The sequence below is a fragment of the Jaculus jaculus genome, chromosome 16 (genome assembly GCF_020740685.1).
Source record: "Jaculus jaculus isolate mJacJac1 chromosome 16, mJacJac1.mat.Y.cur, whole genome shotgun sequence".
NCBI classification, from domain to species: Eukaryota; Metazoa; Chordata; class Mammalia; order Rodentia; family Dipodidae; genus Jaculus; species Jaculus jaculus.
In genome coordinates, this window is record NC_059117.1 from 64,051,603 (window position 1) to 64,065,012 (window position 13,410).

General features: G+C 41.6%; 1 pseudogene; it reads right to left on the reverse strand.

The window, feature by feature from the left end:
- Positions 1–462: 462 nt before the first annotated feature.
- Positions 463–13,410, reverse strand: part of LOC101615172 — an 84,809-nt pseudogene continuing 71,861 nt past the window's right edge.

Genomic DNA, 13,410 nt, shown 5'->3' on the forward strand with positions numbered 1-13,410 from the left:
TATAAGTTCATCAGAGATGTGTGTCTATAATTTTCTATTTTGTTTTATCTCCTGTTTTGGAATTAGTGTTAGTGTAATGTTGGCTTCAGAGGAGTTAGAGTGCATTTCTTCCTTTTCAGCTCTATAAAATAACTTGAGAAGCAATGGATTCAGTTCTTCTGTAAAGGTTAGAATTGAGCAGGGAACCCTTCTGAACCTGGAGGTGTTTCTGGTTGGGGGGCTTTTAATTATTGCTTCAATATCTTGCTACATGTTATAGCTCTGCTTAGATTATGCATCTCTTCTGAGTTTAACTTCAGTAGATCAGATGTGTCAAGAAATTTGTCCATTTCTTGTTTTTGAAATATGTCCCTATGTTCTCAATTTTACTAGTAGCTTGTAATAGCTTCCTTTTCATCTTTGATCTTTTTTTTTTATTATTTCAGGCTTAATCCACTTTTATTTTTTTCTGTATAAAAATCCTTATGTGGTAGCCACAGCTGGAGCCTGGGTCCTTTGCACTGAGACTCTGGTGTGGGTTTTCACAAGCTGGCCAGTGAGTTCCTGGTAAGGAGACTTGGTGAACACAGTCTCTTTCCAGAGGTCCGGGGTCAGGTAGCTATAGGTCTTAGAGATGGCGTCAAAAGTGGCCTTAGCCAAGTTGCCCAGGGTGGCAGTGCAGCCCCTGGCTGAAGTGTAGCAGTCGTCAATACCAGCCATCAGCAGCAGCTTCTTGGGCACCGGGGCAGAGACAATGCCAGTGCCCCTGGGGGCAGGGGTAAGGCGCACCAGCACAGAGCCACAGCGGCTTGTCACTTTACAGGGGACTGTGTGGGGCTCGATCTTGTTCCCCCAGCAGCCTCTCCGGACAGGCACAATGGAGAGCTCGGCCAAGATGCCGGCCCCTCGGATGGCAGTGGCTACCTCCTTAGAGCCCTTGACACCCAGGCCGACGTGACCGTTGTAGGTCCCCAATGGTGACAAAAGCCTTGAACCTGGTCCGCTGACCAGCGCGAGTCTGCTTTTGCATTGGCATGATCTTCAAAACCTCATCCGTAAGGGACGCACCCAAGAAGTCAATGATCTCAGACTCCTTGATGGGCAGGGAGAGCAGACAGATCTCCTCCAGGGACTTGATCTTCACGTCCTTGACCAGGCATCCCAGCTTGGTCACTCCTTGCCTTCGGCTTTGCCTCCACGAGCCCCGCGGCCTCGGCCCGACCATGGCCACGCCCGCGACCGCGACCCGGAGACCGCAGCCGAAACCTCCCGGGCCGGGTCCTCGGCGCCTCCCGCTGCACCCGCGTCTTCGGCCACTGGGTGTTTTCCCCGGGAAGAAGCTCATCTTTGATCTTGCTGGTTAGAATCTTCTCTCTGCTTCCCATGTTTAAATTGTCTACACCTTTATCAGTCTTGCTTACGTCTCTTGTTTCATCCAGTTTTAAACTTTTTTCTACACTTCTCATTCACTGACTTGTTATTTCTTTCTCCCTGATACTTTTGGGTTTGGTTTGTCCCTGTTTTCCAAGAGCTTTCACATGGGTCATTAACTTATGTATTTCAGTTCTCCGTATTTTTTTATATGTAGACATTTAAAGCTATAAACTTCCCTTGGAGCACTGCCTTCACTGTGTCCATAGACTTTGGTACTTTTTCTTTTCATTTCATTCTGTCCTAGGAATTTTTTTAGTTCAAGGATTTTTTAAATTTTTCATTTTATTTTTATTTATTTATTTCAGAGATATAAAAAGAAAGAGGCAGATATTGAGAGAGAATGGGAGCACCAGGGTCTCCAGCTGCTGCAAACAAACTCCAGACCCATCCACCACCTGTGTATCTGGCTTACGTGGGTCCTGGCAAATTGAACCTGGATCCTTTGACTTTGCAGGCAAGAGCCTTAACTGCTAAGACATCTCTCCAGCCACCAAGGTTATATTTGTTTGTTAATTCTCACTTCTTGTATTTATAAACACACCTTAATAGTTAGGATTTGTACATGTGGGAGAACATGTGCTTTTCAACATGACATTTCCATACATGTATATCATGTGCTATTTTTCAATGAATAAATTAATGCTAAATACTTTCTTATCTGTTTTTATTTATAGAGTCTTTAAAATATTTTACTTATTTGAGAAAGAGAGTATGGGCACAGCAGGGCTTCTAGCCACTGCAAGCAAACTCCAGATGCACGTGCCACCTTGTACACCTGGCTTATATGGGTACTGGGGAGTTGAACCTGGGTCCTTAGGCTTTGCAGGCAAGCACCTTAAGCAGTAAGCCATCTCTCCAGTCCCTATAGAATTTTTAACTCTTTTTTTTAGTATTTTTATTTATTTATTTATTTGAGAGCGACAGGCACAAAGAGAAAGACAGATAGAGGGAGAGAGAGAGTGGGCGCGCCAGGGCTTCCAGCCTCTGCAAACGAACTCCAGACGCGTACGCCCCCTTGTGCATCTGGCTAACGTGGGACCTGGGGAACCGAGCCTCGAACCGGGGTCCTTATCCTTCACAGGCACGCGCTTAACCACTAAGCCATCTCTCCAGCCCCCTATAGAATTTATAATTTAAATTTTTTTCAAGAAATATACTGTACTTTGGAATAATCATAGTTAATATAGGTTCTATTTCTTTTCTTCACTCCAGTAATGTTTTTCTGAGAATCCAACCCCATAAGCTCCTCTATATTAAGCTATTATGTTTTATAGTGTTTTTTGTTTGTTTTTTGTGTTTATTCACTCATATATTTATACCACTATGGACTCACAGAAATATTTATGTTTTAACCTTTATCACAGTGCAATTGTATGTACAGTGTTTTTCAAATTATTTTAGTGTTAGGTTTGGTCATTAGGAGATCTTCCATGTTAACTTTTACATTTTTATTTATTTTTTTTAATTTTTCTTTAATTAGTTGTTTGAGAGTGACAGACAGACAGGGAAAGAAGCAGATAGAGAGAGAATGGACGCACCAGAGCCTCCAGCCACTGCAAACGAACTCCAGATGCATGTGTCCCATTGTGCATCTGGCTAGCATGGGTCCTGGGGAGTTGAGCCTCAAACCGGGGTCCTTAGGCTTCACAGGCGAGTGCTTAACCACTAAGCTATCTCTCCAGCCCAACTTTTACATTTTTTTTTAATTTTTATTAACATTTTCCATGATTATAAAATATATCCCATGGTAATTCCCTCCCTCCCCACCCCCACACTTTCCCATTTGAAATTCCATTCTCCATCATATTACCTCCCCATTACATTCATTGTAATTACATATGTGCAATATCAACCTATTAAGTATCCTCTTCCCTTCCTTTCTCTACCCTTTATGTCTCCTTTTTAACTTACTGGCCTCTGCTACTAAGTATTTTCATTCTCACGCAGAAGCCCAATCATCTGTAGCTAGGATCCACATATGAGAGAGAACATGTGGCGCTTGGCTTTCTGGGCCTGGGTTACCTCACTTAGTATAATACTTTCCAGGTCCATCCATTTTTCTGCAAATTTCATAACTTCATTTTTCTTTACCGCTGAGTAGAACTCCATTGTATAAATGTGCCACATCTTCATTATCCACTCATCTGTTGAGGGACATCTAGGCTGGTTCCATTTCCCAGCTATTATAAATTGAGCAGCAATAAACATGGTTGAGCACGTACTTCTAGGGAAATGAGATGAGTCCTTTGGATATATGCCTAGGAGTGCTATAGCTGGGTCATATGGTAGATCAATCTCTAGCTGTTTTAGGAACCTCCACACTGTTCTCCACAATGGCTGGACCAGATTGCATTCCCACCAGCAGTGCAGAAGGGTTCCTTTTTTTCCACATCCCCGCCAACATTTATGATCATTTGTTTTCATGATGGTGGCCAATCTGACAGGAGTGAGATGGAATCTCAATGTAGTTTTAATCTGCATTTCCCTGATGACTAGTGACGTAGAACATTTTTTTAGATGCTTATATGCCATTCGTATTTCTTCCTTTGAGAACTCTCTATTTAGCTCCTTAGCCCATTTTTTGATTGGCTTGTTTGATTCCTTATTATTTAACTTTTTGAGTTCTTTGTATATCCTAGATATTAATCCTCTATCAGATATATAGCTGGCGAAGATTTTTTCCCATTCTGTAGGTTGCCTCTTTGCTTTTTTCACTGTGTCCTTTGCGGTGCAAAATCTTTGTAATTTCATTAGGTCCCAGTGGTTAATCTGTGGTTTTATTGCCTGAGCAATTGGGGTTGTATTCAGAAAGTCTTTGCCAAGACCAATATGTTGAAGGGTTTCCCCTACTTTTTCCTCTAGCAGTTTCAAAGTTTCCGGTCTGATGTTAAGGTCTTTAATCCATTTGGACTTAATTCTTGTGCATGGCGAGAGAGAAGAATCTTTTACATTTTTACAACTTTTACATTTTTAATTCCTGGTCTTGGTCTTTCTTTTTCCTTTCTTCTCCCTTCCCTCCATCCCTCACCCTTCCTTTCTTTCTTCTCTTAATTTTGTTTTTTATTAATAACATTTTAATTAGCAAACAAAATAATGAGTTTCATTATAACCCTTTCATATGTGTATCATTGTACTTTACTTATAGTCACTACTCATTGCCCTCTCTTCCTCCTCCATTTTGCTGGTCCCCTTAGTGGCTCACCCTTTGCTTTCATACCATGCATATATAAACATATATACATATGCATTTATATATGCTTACATATATTAAGACTCCACATATGAGAGAAGGTGTGAAAAATTTGTGTCTTGTCCCTAATTACTCACACTTGTCTACATATCAGTCCTCCAACCAGAGTAGTCCTATTTTAATGGTGCATATATGTACATATAACGCATGTACATGTGTGTGTGTGCAAGCACACACACTCACACATACATACACACACACTCTTGATTCCAAGTGCTATATTTGTGTTTCCACATCTGGCTTATTTTGATGAACATGATAATCTCTAATACCATTTATTTTCCTGCAAATAAAAATTTCATTCTTTATAATGAATAAAAATCTATTGTGTGTGTGTGTATGTCATACACATACACATATATATGTACATATGTTATATATATGTGTGTGTGTGTATATATATATATGTACATATGTTATATATATGTGTGTGTGTATATGTGTGTGTGTGTGTCTATATATATATAGAGAGAGAGACACACACACACACATATATGTCTTAGTTTTTATCAATTCATCTATTGGCATCTGAGTTGGTTCCATTTCCTGGCTATTTTCAATAGTTCTTCAATAAATAAGTACCTCAGTAGTATGCTCACTTGGGTTTGGGAATTAAGACAATTTACCCTTAGGGTTATCCTTGAGAGAGGCTTTCTTATTCCTCCCTTCTTGATAGTTGCTTCTCTGGTTAGATTGTGCTTGTTCTTTTCTTTCACCTCTGTTTACATGAGGAGTTTGCTATAAGACATGTGACTGATTCTTCCCTAGGTTTTCATTATTCATCCATTCCTCTCATGAATGTTTTTTCTTTTTTTCTTTCCTTTGTTTCATGAGAGTCTGTCAGTCTTCCTCTTCTGGGTGTAGGAAACTTTAAAATTACCTTCTGACATATCAGCTTGGTGTTTGTCTTAAAATGCCTTTTTTCTGTCTCCCATGATATTACAAGATAACTTTGCAGCATATAGTAATCTTGTTTGGCAGTTACCTGCTTTGAAGGTTTAAAACATAATATGCCATGCCTCCCTGGTACTCAAGATTTCTGTTTTTTATGTCTGATATTCTGGTTGGTTTGCTTTTGTGAGTTGGTATTTTCCTCTTGCAGCCTTTAATATTGATTTTTTGGTTTCCAGTTTCAGGATAGTCTGTTGTGGAAAGATTCTTCCTGCTCTCGTCTACTTAGGCTTTTCAATGCCTGCTGTGCTGAAATGCCCATTTCCTTTCCTAGATTGGGGGAGTTTTCTCTCAGAGTTGCACGAACACATGTTCTATACCTTTAGTTTTTATTTCTGCTCCGTAGGTTTGGTCTCTGACTGTGTCTCAGAGTTCATGGATGCAGTGTTCGGTGGCTTTTTTCCCCTTTGATTCTTGTATGAATACAGTATTTCCTTGATTTTGTCTTCAATCCTTAATAATCTTTCTTTGGTTTAACCTAGTGCATTTGTGATACTTTTTTTAAAAGTTTTATTTATTTATTTATTTGAGAGAATCAGAGAGAGAGACAAACAAGCAGAATGTGAGACAGGGCTTTCAGCCATTGCAAATGAACTCCAGACGCGTGCAACACCTTGTGTATTTGACTTACGTGAATCCTGGGTAATCGAACCTGGGTCCCTTGGCTTTGCAGGCAAATGCCTTAACCACTAAGCCATCCCTCCAGCCACCTTTTATGTATTTGTGATACTTTGTAGTTTTTTATTTGACTAATTGCACTTTTTGTTTACAATATTTTTGGTTTTGTTCCAAGAACTCCCAAATTCCTTGCTGAATTTCCCATTCATATTACTGACTTTCTTTTCTACATATTTTTGGCTTTGTTATTTATATCTTGAGTTAATTTCCATACTTTGTTCATCCAATTGCTTCTTCTTGGAGTCATTAACTGTTTTAAGAAATGAATTTTTAATTCATTGGCACTTTAGTTAACATCATTGTCCTTGGGTTTTGTAACTGGGAATTATGATCTGTTTGAAGTTTCAAATTCTTTTGCTTTCTTGTTTCGATTGTTTCTGCATTATTATTTGCCCATCTGTTGGCTTGGATAGCTCTCCTGGTTTTGTTTTAGGATCATCTTAACAGTAGTCTTCTCTTGAAGGCTCAGTCCCCAGTGCCACTCAGAAAACAACATAACCTTTTGAATGGAATGTCTAGTCCCATTCTCCTGGCAGGAACTGTTTGCTTCTTGTTTACTTTTGATGCATCACCCTTCAGTTTCTCTGCAACTTTCAGCCATCTGAACATGGGTTTCAATGCTCTCCTAATGCTTTCTTTGGGATAGAGTATATTCTTTCTTATTCTGAATCTTCACTGTTTGTAATCCACTATCTTCTCTCAGGAGGCCCTGAGCTCCCATTCTTGAAAGCTCACATGGTTCTATTCATAATAAACCAGGAGCTTTGGTTATAACATATATGCTTCTCTTTGAGAAAGTATACAATAAATTGAATTTCCAATTTTTCTGAAACAGGGTAGATGTCTCAAAACATGACATGTTGATTCATCTTGAAAATAAAGTCAAAAGAAAACCAGAATCTTTAGAAATGAAATAATCCCTATGTTATTTTAACCCTCTTTTTCTTAGTGTTTAGCCTTCCCCAGTTAAAAGATAGTTTCAACTAGCTTTCCCCATAGCTCTTTGTTGTGAATATGCATACATATATACACAGAAAGATGTACAAGAAGAGGAAGCCAAAAGAAGAAAACTAAATATCCCTGGAGTGATTCTCCCATGATTCCTTGTCCAATACCATGTGACTTGAAGTGCTTGCCTGAAGCAGAAGTGACTCTGCCAATACAGAGATTTGGTGTAAGTAGTGCCAAATGTCTCCACCTACCCTTGTTATGAGAAAATCCTACCTCAGGTAGGTACAGATTGAAGGAAGATGGGATTCCTCTAAACAGACCCCCTAAACTCCCTCAAATGGCTACTGGGGTAGCAGTCAGCCTTGCTGACTTCCAGGACGGTGGAGCAAGACAAAGGAGCATTTCCTCGTCTAAGTCACAGAGATGTATATGCCATCCTTTGAACTGAATTATGGCAATAATATTTGGCAATTGCAACCTATTTTAAAAAAACTAAAATACAACCAAAGAGTTCTCCCAAGCATTCTGCCTTCTGGAGAGCATGTAGAGCCCATTATTAATAAGGAGAAATTGGAGCCGGGCATAGTGGCGCACGACTTTCATCCCAGCAGAGGCAGAGGAGGAGGATCGCCATGAGTTCGAGGCCACCCTGAGACTCCACAGTGAATTCCACATCGGCAAAAAAAAAAAGAAAGAAAGGAAGGAAGAGGGGAGAAATTGATCAGTTGCTACAGTATTCTGCCTGGAGGGCACAATCACTATATTTTAAGAGGAAGTGAATTACATGGAATGTTCACAGAAGCAGTAATGTTCTCCCTTTACAAAAATTATCTGGGTAAACCCTTCATCAATATCAAAATTCCCCTCTTCTCTATTAACTCTGACTCTGACATAAAAGATACAGTCAGCATGGATATCAATTAGCATATTCCTCCCTCCTGAAAAAAGCCATAGAAGAGTTTGACTAGAGTCATTCCCATTCATGTGTCTACATTTTAATCCAACGGGCTTCCCTGAGATTTGCCCAGAAAGCTTCATAAAAATCAACATAATAACAACCTATAGAAAATGGAATTTGTCATGCTTTTGCAAGCTTATTAGCACTTTGCTTAAAGGCTAAAGTGCTCATTTTACCCCTGGGCTTCCCTTAGCCCAGCTGCGGGTCTCTGTATTCACATGATACAGGTGGTAAGAGTCCCTTCCCCTCTGTCCGACATACATACCACATACATGTATATACATTTTGGAATCAAGTTGGTGGGCCGGGTGTGGTGGCGCAAGCCTTTAATCCCAGCATTTGAAAGGCAGATGTAGGAGGATCCCTGTGAGTTTGACTCTATCCTGAAGCTTCAGAGTGAATTCCAGGTCAACCTGGGCTACAGTAAGACCCTACCTCAAAAAAAAATAAATAGTTCAATACAATAAAGTAAAATGCATTGCTAATTGGAATTGTGTCTTGGTATTCACAATGAATATTCTCAATCTGTGTCTAGACATATAGCCACAGCTTTGGTTCTTGAATTTTCCATTGCCTTGGAAGTTATCTGGGATGACAAATTCTCCAAACCTCAGGTTTCTTGACTCTAAAATATGAGGCAATGCTAGCTCTGTAGTGAAGTTATTAAGAAGGTTAAATATGAAGATGCATGTGAAGTTCATAGTATGACACTATGATATAAGATCCCAGACTAAAACTCCGTAGTATGAACTGCCTTAGTATGTTTTGACATACTATATATGTCATATGCATATACATCGTATGAATTGACATCTGGTGCAGCTGGCGTCAGCGTGGCTTAACTGCAAATCTCCCTGTGCCTCTCCTGTGAGTCAGCTGAACTTCCTGCCTCATGAGAAGCAGCCTCAGTCCTTTCTTATTGCTACAGACTAAGCTTCAGTTTCCTCCCAGCTGGCAGACACATTCCAGATGACCCGTCACACCTCCTGGGCACCCAGGGGTCCTCTCATCCTTCCACCTCCCGCAGTTGCTGGTTCTAGGTGAGGGCCCCATGCACCCCTGTGTGGTGGTCAGCATTCTCTTCCCTCAATGTAAGTTGATTTGATTGATAATGCCTGTTTATTCATCTGTCTAGCATAAGGTTCTGAGTGTCTGGAATCCCCCTAATGCTGAGAAAGAAATCCCTCTCCTAGCAATGTGGTAAAGGGATGGTCCAAGCAAACACCTAATGTATGTGAACAATGAATATAAATGAATTTTTGATTTTCAAGGGGGAAAAAAGTCATATTATCCTTCAGCCCCCTCAAACCACTTTAGAGTTCCAAATCAGAGAGAGTCTTCCAACTGCTGTTTTGTGTTACCCAGAGCCACAATTGTTAAAAATCCAGGGAGAGGGCTGGAGAGATGGCTTAGCAGTTAAGGCATTTGCCTGCAAAGCCAGAGGATCCCAGTTCGATTCTCCAGGACCCACGTAAGCCAGAGGCACAAGGGGACACATGCAGTGGCTGGAGGCCCTGGCACGCCCATTCATTCTCTCTCTCTCTCTCCCTCCCTTCCTCCCTCTTTTTTTCTCTCAAATAAATAAATAAAATATATTTTTAAAATCCAAGGGGACTTTTAGTCTTTGATTTCTGTCGGACATGGCCTACTATATAAGGAGCTAATAAAAAAGCCAGAGACAGTAGTAGCTTCAATATTTCTAGGGTCTTTCATCCCACTCTGAAGTTCTGGGGCCAGCCCAGCGACATGTCATGCATTGGCTATGTGTCAGCATCCTGGATGCTCCTTGTTCTATGATCCTGGACATCTGCCCCAAAATGAATAAAGAGAAACTTGTGAGGGAAAGAAACACAAGTCCACACTGGCATCCTCATGCATTCCCTTAATCCTTTAGGGATCTCCATGCTGGGAAACACGGGCTTCATGGCTTCCACAGAGAAAAGAATTTCAGGGCAGGCCATCATGAAGCAGAGTTGGGTCTTATTCAAGATAGTTTCATATAGATTTTAAGCATGAGGGTTAAGACATATTCAGAACATGAATGTGGGCTTCTCTAAGAGAGCCTGTATGGTACTTTCTCATTGCTGGGACAAAATATAGCTCAGAAATGACTCAGGGAAAGAAAGGGCTTATTTTCAGCCTACAATTTCAAGGGAAAGTACATCATGGCGGGGTAAGCATAACAGGTCAAAATAAAATGTCTGTCTCTGAGCTCCCCCTCCCAAACTAGGATGTAGAAATTGAGGTTTCAGTGAGGTGTTCCTGCCCCCTTCTTATCAGTAAACCCTGGCTCCAGTGTAGAGTCCTAGGATCAAAATCCTCTCTTATGGTAATTCTTAAACCCTTTCTCACCTGGATGGGATAAAACAGCCCCACTCTTACAGCTAGCACCAGGGATACCAAAACAGACATCAAAAGTCAGCCTTAGAAAGACTTGTAGCAGCACACTTTTCATCCCAGCGCTGGTAGACGTAGGAGATCACTGTGAGTTTGAGGCCAGCCTGAGACTGCAGCGGGAATTCCAGGACTCCAGGTCAGCCTGGGCTAGAGGGAGACCCTACCTCAGAAAGAAAAAAAAAAGAAAAGAAAAGAAAGAGAGTTGCCTCCAGCATAATTTTCCATCTCCCATGTAGCATCTGGGCACACCCCACAGAGAATCTGGACACCCCTTACAGCGTGGGCCTGTCACCTCACAATGCAGAATCCTAACCTTCCCCTCCCTATTCCCCCAGAAGACCTTAAAAACCCTCCATTCCTCTTCCTAGGCAAATCAGAGCTCCCTTCCCATTCCTTTTGCTCTGCAGCCCACCAGCTCGCTTCACTAGCATTAATAAAAACCAGTGGCCCCAAAACAGACTGTCTCCTTGGTTGTCTAAATCCCAATTCTCACAAAAAGTTAGTGTCACATTTTCCCATTAGCAGACAGGAAGTAGAGAGAAATGAACGCAAGTGGCGCTGGACTGTAAAATCTCCGAGTCTGTTCCCACTGGCACCCTGCCCCCAACAAGGCTCTCTCTACCTCCTGTAGGTTCCACAACCTTCCAGAACAGTACCACTGTTGTGGACAGCTTCAGGCTGCTGGGATGAACATCCAAACCAGACACGGTTTATTTCAAACTTACAGATCCAGGGGGATCCTCAATGGCAGAAGAAGCTGCTTCCTTACATACAAGCAGAGAGAAACAACCAGGCAGCCAGCAAACACCAAAAGCAGCCAGCAGCAAGGGACCCCACCGGAGCTCAGACTGCTCTGCATACCTTCCGGGTAGAATTCAGATCTCTCAGGTGGCTGGAGATCCAAGTTACAAGTCTTGATAAAACACCTGAGTCTATGGGGGAAATACATTCAAACTGCCACAGCCACCATCCGGAAATTAAATATTCAAACACATGAGTCCATAGGAAATATTTTACATTCAAAACATCACAGAGTTGAAATTTTTGGTGGCTTTCAAATTAAATCACAAAAGATTACTACAAAAAAAAAAAAAAAACTTTTAAAATTTTTTCTGGCCAGATGTGGTGGTGTATGCCTTTAATCCCAGTGCTTGGGAAGCCAAGGTAGGAGGATAACTGTGAGTTCAAGACCAGCCTGACATTACATACAGAATTTCAGGTTAGCCTGTGCTACAGTGAGACCCCACCTTGAAAAACAAAACAAACAAACAAATTGGGGGTCTGGAGGGATGGTTTCATGGTTGAGGCGTTTGCCTGCAAAGCCAAAGGACCCAGGTTTGATTCCCCAGGACCCACGTTAGCCAGATGCACAAGGTGGCACATGCATCTGGAATTTGTTTGCAGTGGCTAGAGGCCCTGGTACGCCCATTCTCTCTCTGTTTCTCTCTGTCAAATAAATAAATAAATAATAAAATTCTTTTTCTGCCTCTCTTCCTATTTTATTTTATTTTTATTTAAAAAAAATTTTTTTTTAGCCAGACATAGTGGCACATGCCTTTAATCCCAGCACTTGGGAGGCAGAAGTAGGAGGATCAACACGAGTTTGAGGCCACCCTGAGACTACCAAGGGAAATCCAGGTCAACCTGGTAGAGCGAGACTCTACCTCACAAAACCAAACACAAACAAAAAAAAAATTTTTTTAACTTTATTTGAGAGGGGGATAGAGAAAGAGAGAAGAAGAGAAAAAATGGGTGTCAGGGCCTCCCAGCTCTGCAAATGAACTGCAGATGCATGCACCACCTTGTGCAGCTGATTTTATGTGGGTTCTGGGGAAACAAATCTGGGTTCTTTGCTTTACCAACAAATGCCTTAACCACTTAGCAATCTCTCCAGCCCCTACTTTCTTTTCTTTCTTTATTAGATATGTACATACTCAGTGTGTAAACAGCACATGTTGGTACCATCATTAGCCTGCCACCTGGCCTCGCCCCTCTGAAGGGACCCTCCTTGTTGGGGTTACCAGTTATCCTCATGGGGATTATGGGTCATTAGAGGGTGGCTCCAAAGGTGCTTTGGATAGGGTTACGATCTGATAGAACCAGGAGTCAACTAGGGCTGTACAAGGTGTTTTTGGTGGCAGTCCTAAAAAACTGTAGGTTTATAGTTGGGAAGGGAAAGAGGCCTTAAGCAAATGCTAATTATGTTGGAAATCTTGCTTGTCAGCTAGTAAAACACTCCAAGTGAGGAGCTCCTTGCCCAACCCAAGTCCTCATTATTCCCCATGCTCTTCTATTGTACCTCAGCTTTCCTGGAAAGGGCGCCTCTGAGGATTCTTTGAAGGCTCAGTTGCTGGTTTCTGCTTCTTATTAAGGAATCCAGCTTCCTGACACTGTGTTCTGTATTCTGAGAATATGATTGTTTTTTATTCACTGTTACTTTTACAGCATTTAATATTGTGCCTTGGGTCATCACCAGGAACCCCAGCCAGACTTGGCTCTCAGTGTCCCAACCAAGTGAGTCCACTTACCTGCCCGAGTTGAGAGTAAGAGACAATAAAAATATGAAAAGAAAAAGATCAACTCCAAGTTGGCCTGGAAACTCACTGTGTAGCCCAGGCTGGTCTCAAATTGCTTGTCCTCCTGTCCCTGCCTCACTTTCCAAGAGTGCTACAGGCGTGCACCACCAAGCCCAGCTGAAAACACAAATTGCCTTATTTGCCGTTTGACCAAAGGAGGAGAGGCTGGAGTCAGGTAAGAAGAAATCCCAGGAAATCCCAATAAAGAGATTGATTTCAGGCATGGGTCCTGCAGG